The sequence below is a fragment of the Benincasa hispida genome, chromosome 3, assembly GCF_009727055.1.
Source record: "Benincasa hispida cultivar B227 chromosome 3, ASM972705v1, whole genome shotgun sequence".
Classification (NCBI taxonomy): Eukaryota; Viridiplantae; Streptophyta; class Magnoliopsida; order Cucurbitales; family Cucurbitaceae; genus Benincasa; species Benincasa hispida.
This window is the reverse complement of record NC_052351.1, coordinates 10,976,355-10,988,924: the sequence shown is the minus strand read 5'-3', so window position 1 is coordinate 10,988,924 and position 12,570 is coordinate 10,976,355.

Below are 12,570 nucleotides of genomic sequence, written 5' to 3'. Positions count from 1 at the left end.
TGGGGAAACCCATGTTGATAAGAATTAAGCTGTGAAAGGCACTTACTCGAAGTTGAATGTCCTCATGAACCACATGGTAGCAAGCAAAACGAAGGCAAGTCGCCAGGAATCAGCACATAAGCGCAACTCTTCTATCCGACGCAAGCCAAAACAAACGAGACAAGAGTTGAGTTGAATATGGAAGCAACCGAATTATTGGATCCCGCATGACATATGTGGGGGTAAGCCAAAATGAAGGGCATAACCAGGTTCAACGCCGCATTTGAATAAGTCATCGCAAAGTTTTGAAGTATTTTTTACGAACGCATTCTCAAAAGCTAAACACAAAATTGTGGTGAATGAATAAAAGCTTTTGAGCAAAAGGTTGTCGGATCTAAACTTAGAAAAGATCTTTTTGAAGAAGCAGCCAAAGTGGAAGAGAGCATTGTGGTGATGGTCAGAGGTGTGAGTAAATTATATTCTGAGAAGCTGGTCATCGCATAGGAAAGCATGAAGCTGAGTTAGAATTTCTTGAGTATAATGCATGCGTGAGGACAAGCATGATTTTAAGTTTAGGGGTGTGATGACATGCAGAAATGCATGTCATCTTAGGCCTTTTACTTAGAATTATGAAGGTTGTTAGGCAGAATATGAAGCAATCATGTTAGGAATTCACGAAAAAGTGAGCTTGCGTCGATCAGCATGTTGAATCTCAGCTAACCCGTTAGTTTGCATTAATTATGCGCTCAATGTTCTATTTTTGTAGCTAATGCAGGAAATGGATGAAAACGCAAAAAACAGACCACCACATAGACGACCGCATGTAGAGAAACTCTCCATCGCAAAGGAAACGCATCAATCAATGCATGGATGTTACGGTAATCAGCCGTATGCATCCATCGCATGGGAGTTTCGCTCGTCAAATGATTGCGGTCATCATGTAGAGTTGCGTTATTAAGCGAATGCGCTCATTGAATGATTGCGGCTACGCGACAACGCATTCTAATGGGATCAACGCAATGTAGGTGGAATGAACGCATCAACGCATCTACCTCGAGAAAATCCAAAGTTGATACTGACATTTTACCTACCACGCCGTTAGTAGCAGAGGTTCAAAAAGGGCTAACGCGCCGAACGTCAGACTTAAAGCAATCCAATTAATGTTGTCGGCGACCCAAACTCTATAAATAGAAGTCGATGAGCAAAAATTCAAGGGATCCAAGGTTTTTCGCCTGAGGTTCGCCTAGGGCGGATCCTTGCGATCAAGACAAACGCGTGAGAAGAAGTTTGAGAGTTCTTCACCTCCTTCCTTCATTCCGAGTGATGACCAGAGCTAGATCTCGAGAGAGTCAGTTCCTCCACCCATCCATGGCACCACCGGTAGCCTTGACGCATATCCGCTGGGAGCAAGTCTTTGCTTCCAGTCGGTCATTTCCTTTTCCTTTCTTTCTTATATTGTATTGTATGATATTTTGTGATTAAGGAATTAATACAATTTGTTTCCAATGCATTTCTCTGTTCCTTCAACTACATCTCCATCTTCTTTACTTAGCATATTTACTTTCATCGCAACACATAGTGGGATTGCTTGGGTATCGCATACTTAGTCATGTGGATTAGGGATATGAAGCATGTAGCAACCCACCAAGAGGTGTGCATTGTGTGAGTGTGTGAGTAATCTTATTTGCTTAGTGTGAAGCTGCTGCAATGCCATTCTATAGGCTAACGCATTGCTTGTTTATGAGTAAAGTCAGCAATAATCAACTGCCCGGGAGGGTAAGTGGTTGGACGCACTAAGCAATGCATGCATTGTTCACTAGAGATAGGAATAATCTTGCGTCAACCAAGCTCATGCGGTTACCTTATCCTATGAGTGCATCATTCATCATTTAGGCATACTCGGGAGAGTAGTCTAAAACCCAAATCTAAGACTCGAGAGAACAGATTGGAATGCATAGGCAAGAATGGGGATCTAAGAGATAAACTCTGTTTGCTTCACACAGCGTATGCACCCTACATATTGGATTTGCATGCATTCAGGAAGTAGAATAAGGGGTTATGCGGCAACCACGCTCATGCGGTGAGAGCTAGTGAGCTGGTTATGGACGTCTAGGCAGGCATAGGCTTCTCGGCAAGATCGCAGATACACCGCATACGTCCTAAAGTTAGGTTCACGTGTGTGTAGCATGATTGCAGGGTTTGCGTTGACTAAGGTTGTCCTTGCGGTCACTCTTAAGGGTTGCAATGAAATCATCTCCGCTTTTTATCTATTTTCCCACACATTTATTTCATGTCAAGGTTTGTCATATCTCTACCTTTCATGCATATTCTTATTGCGTTGTCTGTTAGATAGGAGTAGGAGTAAGATTAACTTAGCAATATCCCCTCCATTTTTGTATTTAAACTGCCGCATGCACATCACCGCATACATATAGCTACAAGTCCCTATGTTTGACCTCAGATTACCCGAGAAACTTGTGTTCGCGTTATACTTGGCGTGAACGCAAGAAAACTTGTGGTAGGATGCATGGTTATCGCATACATTCATTAATGCATTACCAGTCCAACGCATGACTATCAACGCATATCTTAAGAACATGCATTGCATACCACGTCCACGAGATTTTTGTTGTCGAGTAACTTCTTAATTTTCCATCATTAATTCCCGCTCACGTGCTCTCACACATAAGCAAGATGACCGCATACCACCATATCCTACTTAAAGGGTGCATACATTATATAGTAGCAAATGGAGCTTATTCCGTAGTAGCAAACGAAGCTTATTCCTAAGTCCCCATTCTTACTTATGCGATCCAATCTGCTCTCCCGAATCTAGATTTGGTTTTTAGACTATTCTCCCAAGAATGCCTAAATGATGAATGAAGCGCTCATAAGACAAGGTAACCACAGAAAACATGGTTGACGTAAGATTATTCCTATCTCTAGTGAACACTCGCTTACATTGCTTAATGCGATCAACTACTTACCCTCCCGGGCAGTTGGTTGCTGCTGATTCTACTCATAGACAAGCATTGCGATCCCTTATAGACAAGTGTTGCTACAGCTTCACACTAAGCAAATAGGATTTTCTCACAACACTCGCGTAACGCACACCTCTCGGTGGTTTGCTACATGCTTCATATATCTATGTCACATGATTAAGTATGTGATACTCTAGCAGTCTTACTTAGGGATGCAATGAAAGTAGAGGATGCTAAGTAAATGAAGATGGAGATGGAATCGAAGGAAAATACAGAAATGCATTGATCATAAAATGTATTGATCTCTTAAGCCACAATGTAATATAATACAAAGATAGAAGAGAAATGGAGGGCCAGATGGAAGCAATGTCTTGCTTCCATCAGATGTGTGTCAAGGCTGCCGGTGGTGCCATGGATGGGCGGTGGAGTAGACTCTCTCGAGCTCTAACTCTGGCGAAGGCTCCGATCATCACTCAGAATGGTAGAAGGGATGAAGAACTCTCAAGACTATCTTCTCACGCTTTCATCTGGATCCCAAGGATCTGCTCTAAGGCAAAAGCTCGGAAACCCTTCAGGCAGGTGACCTTGGATAATTTGAATTTCGGCCCTAAGGCTTCTATTTATAGAGCTTGATGGACGACAGCATTAATGGTCTTTCTCTGAAATTCTGCTGCTAATGGTGTGATGGACCTGCTCTGAATCTCTGCTGCTAACGGCGTGGTAGGTGAAATGTCAACATCACCTTTTGATACTTCCGAGATATACGTTCATGCTTGGTTTCCGAAGTATCATCGTATTCTACCACCCTTGCGGTCATCCCTTTATTATGGTTATACTCTGCAGCCGCAACCTCTATGCGATAGGAGCTTGCGGTTAATGGTTGCAACATCCATGAGTCGAGCGTATGCGATCGCGTATGCAGCACCTCTGCAATGGCGAGATTCACCGCATGCAATCGATTCCTGCGTTTGCTACAAAAATAAACAATTGAATGCATAATAACGTATAAAAGTGGGTTAGTCGAGATTCTTAATACCAATCAATGCAAACTCGTTTACTCATGAATTCTTAACATAATCGTCGTATCTTCTACTTAACAGCCCTCATAATTCTAAATAAAAGCCCTATAATGACATGCATTTATGCCTGTCATCACTCACCTTTTTCCTACACGATCGCTTATTTTTTCCTACACGATCGTATACTTCACCTAAACGATCAACCATCTTGTCTATGTGATAGACTACCTCATCTCCCACTTGCTTGATCATTGTGTACGGTCTCTTTTCCTCCTTCCCTCTACCAAATTCGAACAAAGCTCACACTCTGGATTCTCACTCCAAGAATACTGAGGGCTCTAAGTGGTGGTGTCATCTCTGTTTCCTTCTGTTCAAATGGTGATTGTTCGAGGTAGACAGTTGGGTTTTAGACTCGCTGTGAAGAAGAAATCTTCAACTGGTATGATCTCTTGATCTTTTTAGCATTATGAATGCATATTAGTATGTTTGAATGTATATGTGGTAAATCTGTCACAATAAATTGGAAAGATCCACTTCCGCTCGTAGGTACTCTTGAATAAGAGTTCCTTCAATTGGTATCAGAGCACTCGAATTCTGATATTACAATTTCATTCCTGCAAAAGGATTGCATTTACATTCATGGTGGGTGCAACATGTCTACTCTCTGTTTTAATTGTTAATTCATTTTTGGATGTGTGGATTAATGGAAATTCCTAGGTTGTAACCTCGGTTTGTAGAATTCTTTAGTTAATTGTAAAGGCCCCTGCGTTTTTTGCCATAATTAATTGCTTTCGAGTTTGTAAATTCAAAGTTAGTTTGAGTCTTGAGTCATTCGTGATGATTTTCGGAGCAAAGGTTGTTGTTCTTCGTGGAAGAAGACGATCAAGTGTTGGTTGTATTGTGTAGACGATGAGGTAGACGATCACTGTGTAGACGATGAGGTTGTCGTTTAACGCACATGCACACAAGACGATCGTATAGCTTAGTAAGCCTTATCGCTTAGTTACTGACTATACGATCGCGGAGTAATTGGATGGTAAATCGTTTACCTTACATGTGCTAAGCGATCGTCTAGACGATCGGCTTCACGGCCTCATTGTTGTCTATGTGACTATTTATGCTATCATCTAATGTGCACTACATGATCATTTACCAGGAGGTGTTTACTAAACAATGGGAGCTTTGCCCGATGGTTCAAGACCCAGTTCGTTTGTGAACCGGTTTGCTCAGCTGAATTACGTAAATAGATTGTTTTCTCATTCCAGTTTTGTTTTCGTTCATCTTGATCCATTAATCCATGGTTTTATACATGTGATGTATATTTTTTCATGTCATATGATATGCACATATAGATAAATCCCACCTTAGGTCATGCATATTCTCTTTTTTATAAGTGTTATGATTTAGTTAAGCATGATTTAATTTACATAAGTGCATGCTCATACATTATGTAATATAAGGGTTATATTTATGTATGCTTTATTTATTTATTGTAATATTTATAGGCGTTATAAATACTTCGTTATGTGGCATGAGTGTTTTAATTGTTTATTTTATAAATGGTTATAAAATGAAATTAGAACTAAAATAATTAGTAAAAGATTAATATGTAGTAAATCTATCAATAATAGACCTTTTGTCTAAGGCGGGTTCTGTCTAGGCTGGAATATTTGAGGTGATGGGAACGGAACACCCCTACCTAGGAACCTACCTGAAAAGGTGATATGGATAAATTTGATGCATGCATGCGAGTTAAGGCCAGCCCATTAAAAAAGTTTAATATGACTACTTGGATTTGTTTCTTTTATTTCAAAGACAAAAGTTGTTTTTTAACAAACTTAATAAATTCACCTCTCGCGTTTCTCCCTCATAGTCCACACCGTGAGATCTCCCCTCGGCCTCGAGGCACCTTTGATGTGTCCTCCTAACAAATGGTGTTTGGTTAGGTTAATATCAAAGTGGATTAGAGAGTGTTCATAGTAACTGGAAGTGGGAAGTGCGACAACATATCCCTCGGTCTCTCTCGTTGGATTGAATGAAGTTTGTACGCATCACCTCGTGGAACCGTAGGTGTGTCCCCCTATAGGATGGATGTTTTGCGCATTTCTTTATTTGACCTGCTGTAAGAGGATAAGGTTACTTAGTCTCTTGTCTTAATCTGCTTTTATCCCTACGGTGGGCGCATTAGGGCGAGACTCTGGGTCGAAAACGAGGGGTTACACTTACGTTGGATTATTAAGGGTTAACTGTTCTGGCCGAACAAATAGTGGCTATTAGGTTTAGATCCAAAAATTAGTTCTGCCTAATGGTTGAGAATTTCTTATCCTAGTGAAGGGATATCTGATCAACCCATTGGTGATGTTTATCCTGCCTCGCTGGGGCATCATTGCAAATAGAAGTATTTTCACCTAGCGTACTTGGAATCTATTTTGCTAAAACTAATTGGTTAAAAAATGTGGTTTTTACAAAGTCTTATAAAAGGTTATTCATTTTTTCAGCAACAGTTTTTAATGGCTACAGCCACTATCATTTTACTTAGCGCTGAAAAACTGAATTGCCAAAACTATTCAAGTTGGAAACATATGCTCACGACGATACTCATCATCGAAGATCTGAAGTTTTTCCTTACGGAGGAATTCCACCTTAGGACGCTACTCAAATGTTCGGCGACTACGAGTGTTGGGACGGGCAAACGGAGAAGGCCCGAGCCTATATCCTGGCCAAAGATCATGGAATCCCTGCGGGGAATGTTCAGACAGCCGTCTGGACAGCTCAAGCATGAGGCTCTGAAATTTATCTTCAGCTCCAAAATGGAGGAAGGCACCTCAGTTCGTAAACAAGTGTTGAATATGATGGTCCACTTTAATGTGGCGGAGATGAATGGGTCTAAAATCGATGAGGGCAGTCAGGTTAGCATTATCATGCATTCATTGCCAGAGAGCTTCCTCCACTTTGTTAGAAATGCAATCCTTAACAAAGTGGACTACTCCCTTACCACTCTCCTCAACGAGTTGCAGACTTACCAATCCTTGCTGAAAAGTAAGGAGAACAAGGGAGGCGAAACAAATATTGTCTCGTCCTCTAAAAGGTTCTATCGAGGTTCGACCTTAGGAACATAGTCTTCACCTTGAACTTCTCACTCTGGAAAGGGGAAGAAGAAGATGAGTGGTAAAGGAAAAGGTAATGCGCCTGCTCACCCGCCACCTGTCGCCCAGAAGAAGCATCCACCGTCGGTTGAAAAAGGAAAATATTTCCATTATAACCAGGACGAACATTGGAAGAGGAATTGTCCTCGTTATCTGAAGAAAAAGAAGGCAGCCAAGGCAAATAAAGGTAAATATGATTTACTTTTATTAGAAACTTGTTTAGTGGAGAATGATGATTCTGCTTGGATAGTAGATTCAGGTGCTACTAATCATGTATGCTCTTCTTTTCAAGGGATTAGATCCTAACGACAGCTGGAGGCTAGTGAGATGACGTTGCGAGTAGGCATCGGAAACATCGTCTCAACTGTGGCAGTGAGGGGCATCCAGTTAACTTTACAAAATAGGTTTCTTATATTAAAATATGTCTTTGTAGTTCTTGAACTAAAAAGGAACCTTATTTCTATAAAGTGTTTGTTACAATACAATTACACTTTTTCTTTTAAATTAAATAAAGCGTTTATTCATAAGGATGGTATTGAAATTTGTACAGCTAAACTGGAAAATAACTTGTATGTGCTAAGACCGTTAGTCTTAAGTTTCCTCCATAATATAGAGATGTTTAAATCTATTGTAACTCAATCTAAATGCCAACGAGTTTCTTCAAAAGAAAATGCCCAAATTTGGCACCTTCGATTAGGGCACATCGATCTCAATAGGATTGAGACATTGGTGAAGAATGGCCTTCTAAGTGAGTTAAAGGAAAATTCTTTACCAATGTGCAAATCTTGCCTTGAAGATAAGATGACTAAAAGACCTTTTACTGAAAAAGGTTATTGAGCCAAAGAGCCTCTTGAATTAGTACATTCTGACCTTGGTGGTCCTATGAATATGCAAGCTCGAGGAGGCTATGAGTACTTTATCAGTTTTACTGATGATTACTCAAGATATGGGTATGTCTATCTGATGAACCAAAAGTCTTAATCTTTTGAAAGTTCAAATTATTTAAGGCCGAAGTTGAGAATGCTTTGGACAGACGAATAAAAAAAACTTCGATCAGATTGAGATGGAGAGTTTTTGGATTCTGAGTTCTAGAACTATTTATTAGAACACGGAATCGTTTCCCAACTCTCGGCACCAAGTACACCTCAGTAAAATGGTGTAGTAGAAAGGAAAAACATAACCTTGTTGGACATGGTTCGTTCGATGATGAGTTACGCTTCCTTATCGGACTCGTTTTGGGCTTTCGCAGTGGAGACTGTGATATACATTCTCAACTGTGTTCCTTCTGAGAGTGTTGGAAGAACGCCTCTGGAGTTGTGGAAAGAGCGTAAAGCTAGTTTACGTCACTTCCGCTTATGGGGTTTCCCAGCATATGTGCTTGAAGTAAAGAGCATAAAGCTAGTTTACGTCACTTCTGCTTATAGGGTTTCCCAGCATATGTGCTTGAAGTAAATCCCAAAAAGTTGGAATCACGATCGAGCTTGTGCCTTTTTGTAGGCTACCACAAATATACACGAGGAGGTTACTTTTATGATCAGTCCGAAAACCACGAACACTACATTCCTAGAGGAGGATCATATCAGAGAGCACAGTCCACGTAGTAAAGTCATGTTAAGTGAGCTTTCCAAAGAAACTACTGAAACTTCAACAAGAGTTGTTGAATGACCTGCTTCATCAATTAGAGTTGTCGATGATAATTCATCTGATAGGTCGGTTCCACCTCAAGAGTTAAGGGAACCTCAACGTAGTGGAAGGGTTACGAACTCGCCTGATCACTATCTGGGTTTCACGAAAATCCTAGCTATAGTGACAGATGGCGACGTTGAGATCCGTTGTCCTATAAAAAGGAAATGGAGGATGTTAACAGGGATGAATGGATTAAAGCTATGAATCTCAGATGGAGTCAATATACTTCAACTTCGTATGGGATCTTGTAGATTAGCCTCATGGGGTAAGACCTATAGGTTATAAATGGATCTACAAGCGCAAATGGGGTACTGATCGGAAGGTGCAAACCTTCAAGGCTCGACTTGTGGCATAGGGTTATACCCAGGTGGAAGGAGTCGACTATGAGGAGACTTTCTCGCCTGTTGCCATGTTAAAGTCGATCTGCATCCTCCTGTCTATTGCAGCTTATTATAATTATGAGATTTGGCAAATGGATGTCAAGACGACTTTTCTGAATGGAAATTTTGAGGAGACCATTTACATGGTGCAACCCAAAGGATTCATTGCCCAAGATCAAGAGCAAAAAGTTTGCAAACTGAATCGATCCATATATCGGCTGAAGCAGGCATCTCGATCTTGGAATATTTGGTTTGATGTTGCGATCAAATCGTATGGCTTTGACCAAAACGATGATGAACCTTATGTTTACAAGAAAATAGTCAATAGTTTAGTAGCTTTCTTAGTATTGTATGTAGACGATATACTACTCATTGGGAATGATATAGGTCTACTGACTGCATTTAAGAACTGGCTAGCGACTCAATTCCAAATGAAAGATTTGGGAGAGCCTCAGTTTGTTCTGGTATACAGATCTTTTGGGATCGTAAGAACAAAGCGCTAGCGCTGTCTCAGGCATTGTATATTGACAAAATCTTGCTCAAGTACTCGATGCAGAATTCCAAAAAGGGTCTATTACCATTCAAGCTTAGAGTCACTTTGTCTAAGGACATGTGTCCTAAGACGCCTCAAGAGGTTGAGGACATGAAATGGGTCCCATATGTATATGTCGTTGGTAGTTTAATGTATGTGATGCTCTACACTAGGCCAGACATCTACTATGTTGTGGGAATAGTCAAAAGGTATCAATCCAATCCAGGTCAGGGTCACTAGACCGCAATTAAGAACATCCTCAAGTATCTTCAAAGAACGGGGGACTACATGCTCGTGTATGGATCTAAAGAATTGATCCTTACTGGATACATGGATTCTGACTTTCAGACTGATAAAAACTATCGAAAGTTCACTTCAAGGTCAATATTTACTCCTAATGGAGGAGCTGTAGTGTGGCGGAGCACTAAGTAGGGGTTCATCGCCAACTCCACAATGGAGGCCGAGTACGTAACGGCTTGTGAAGCTGCTAAAGAGGCCGTTTGGCTCATAAAGTTCTTGACAGAGTTGGAAGCTGTTCCAAATATGTCTAGGCCCTTCGCCTTTTATTGTGACAATAGTGGTGTTGTGGCGAACTCCAAGGATCTCATGAGTCATAGCCGCGGTAAACACATAGAGCGGAAGTATCATCTGATCCGCGAGATAGTGCATCGATAAAACGTGATCATCACGAAGATCACCTCGGAGCAAAACGTTGTTGATCCATTTACGAAGGCTCTCACGGCTATAGTGTTTGAGACTTCACCTTCAGGAGCATGGGTCTACGGGACTAACCACGGCTAGACTAGGGCAAGTGGGAGATTTTTGTTGCACTAGGTTTTTTATTGCCCTAGTTTTTTTTTGCACCTGTTTACTTGTTACTCCCACTTCGCTTTAGGATAAGTGGGAGATTGTTGGGGTTTGTATCCTAAAGTCCTCTGTCCTGTAGTTTTGTAAACAACTTTATTTCGAACATTTATGATGTATAATAATATATGATATTTACTTCACTTCTTGACTTTCACATTTAGATTGGTTTTTATTTTACCACAAACCAATAAAACTTAGTATCTCTGGTTGTCTTTATGTAACTTAAGCATGTATGTAGTGACATACAAGTGGATCATGTCTTAAATGACAACCAAAAAATAGTCTGTAGTATATGGATATAGGAGGGAAACCTTATCCTGGTAACACTACGGACGCAGCCTGCTTTATGAAATTGTTACAAATGTTTTGTGACTTGTCACAGATGGTCTGATCCTAATTCATTCGTGTAGTGAACATGTGAGCGGGGGCGTCCATACATTGAGTTTTGTATAAGACCTAACTCAAAGTGTTTAATGTCTTGTCATATAACTCCGCTCATGACTAAGACTTCAATTCACTATGATGACCATAGGTACATGACCTCAATCTTAAGTGAGTTGGAAATCCTACCATTGAGGGTGGTTCTTTGATTTGCATGGGTGTGAGTGGCCAGAACGCCGACTCAAACCTACCAGTTTGGGGATTCGTCTGATTTGGGAACTGGGAACTCAGCTTCATAAGATGGAGTTCACTCCTTCCCCAAAGCAGAGATAAGTAGATAGATTGCTCTCTTAACGGCTGATCCCGGGGCTTGAACGATGTGGCACCACGTACCTTTTCATGGCTCGAGAGATGTTCACACATAGTAGGACTATGTTGTATTGTTCATTAGAGGGATCAGTGATACTTAAAGAGGAAGATGTAATTACAGTCTCTCTTCCTTCTTCCCTCTACCAAATGCGAACAAAGCCCATACTTTGGATTCTCACTCCATAAATACTGAGGGCTCTGAGTGTTGGTGTCATCTTTGTTTCCTTCTGTTCGAGTGGTGATTGTTCGAGCTAGACGATTAGGTTTTAGACTCGTTGTGAAGAAGAAATCTTCAACTGGTATGATCTCTTGATCTCTTTAGCATTATGAATGCATATTAGTATGTTTGAATGTATATGTGATAATTCGTTCCCAATGAATTGGAAAGATTCGCTTCCACTCGTAGGTACTCTTGAATAAAAGTTCCTTCAACAGGGACGTCAACTGTTTCAGTGGGGGAGAACGTCTTGGGCATGCTCGTCCAGGGTAATGTTAGCCCATGGCCACATGTCAAAACCATCCTCAACCATCCTACCTTTAAGTCTTGTAATTAGCTAGCAAGTTATTTTTTATTTCATGTTGTTTTTCATGCAATTGACTGCTCGCCATTTTTTATATGCTAGCTAGAAATATTATAAATTGCATAGAATGTACTATAGGGGAACCCACTAGTCAACTCCCAAACCAATGTATTGATGTACTCTTTGCAATCCCAAACCTTATTCTGGTAACACTATTGGATGCGACCTACTCTATAGTTGTTACAAAGAGTTGTAAAGTGCTACATAAGATGTGATCCTAATTCGTACATGTTATGACATGAGGAGTAGGGGCATCCTATGCAATGAGATTGCGTAAGATCGGACTAAGAAATAAGTCACACTTACTTTATAACGTTGTGTATAAGACTGACTATTTCACCTAGATGACCTAGGTAACTCGATCTTAATCCTGAGCTAGCTATGAACTTCTATTTATTTGGGATTATCCTTAGATTTTCATAGGTGAAGGTTGGCTCAACAGCGCCGGCTCAATAAGTCTGCTACCCTATTCGAGAAAACCGTTATTTCACTTTAAGCTAATTTTAACCCTACTTAAAGCAAAAATTAGTAAATACTTCCTTGAAGAAATTTGCTAGGGAACCTTTAACAAAATTCCAACCCTTAACCTCTCTTCTACATATCAAAATCTCTCTAGAACTATGCCTTGCTCAGATTTTCCAATTTTACG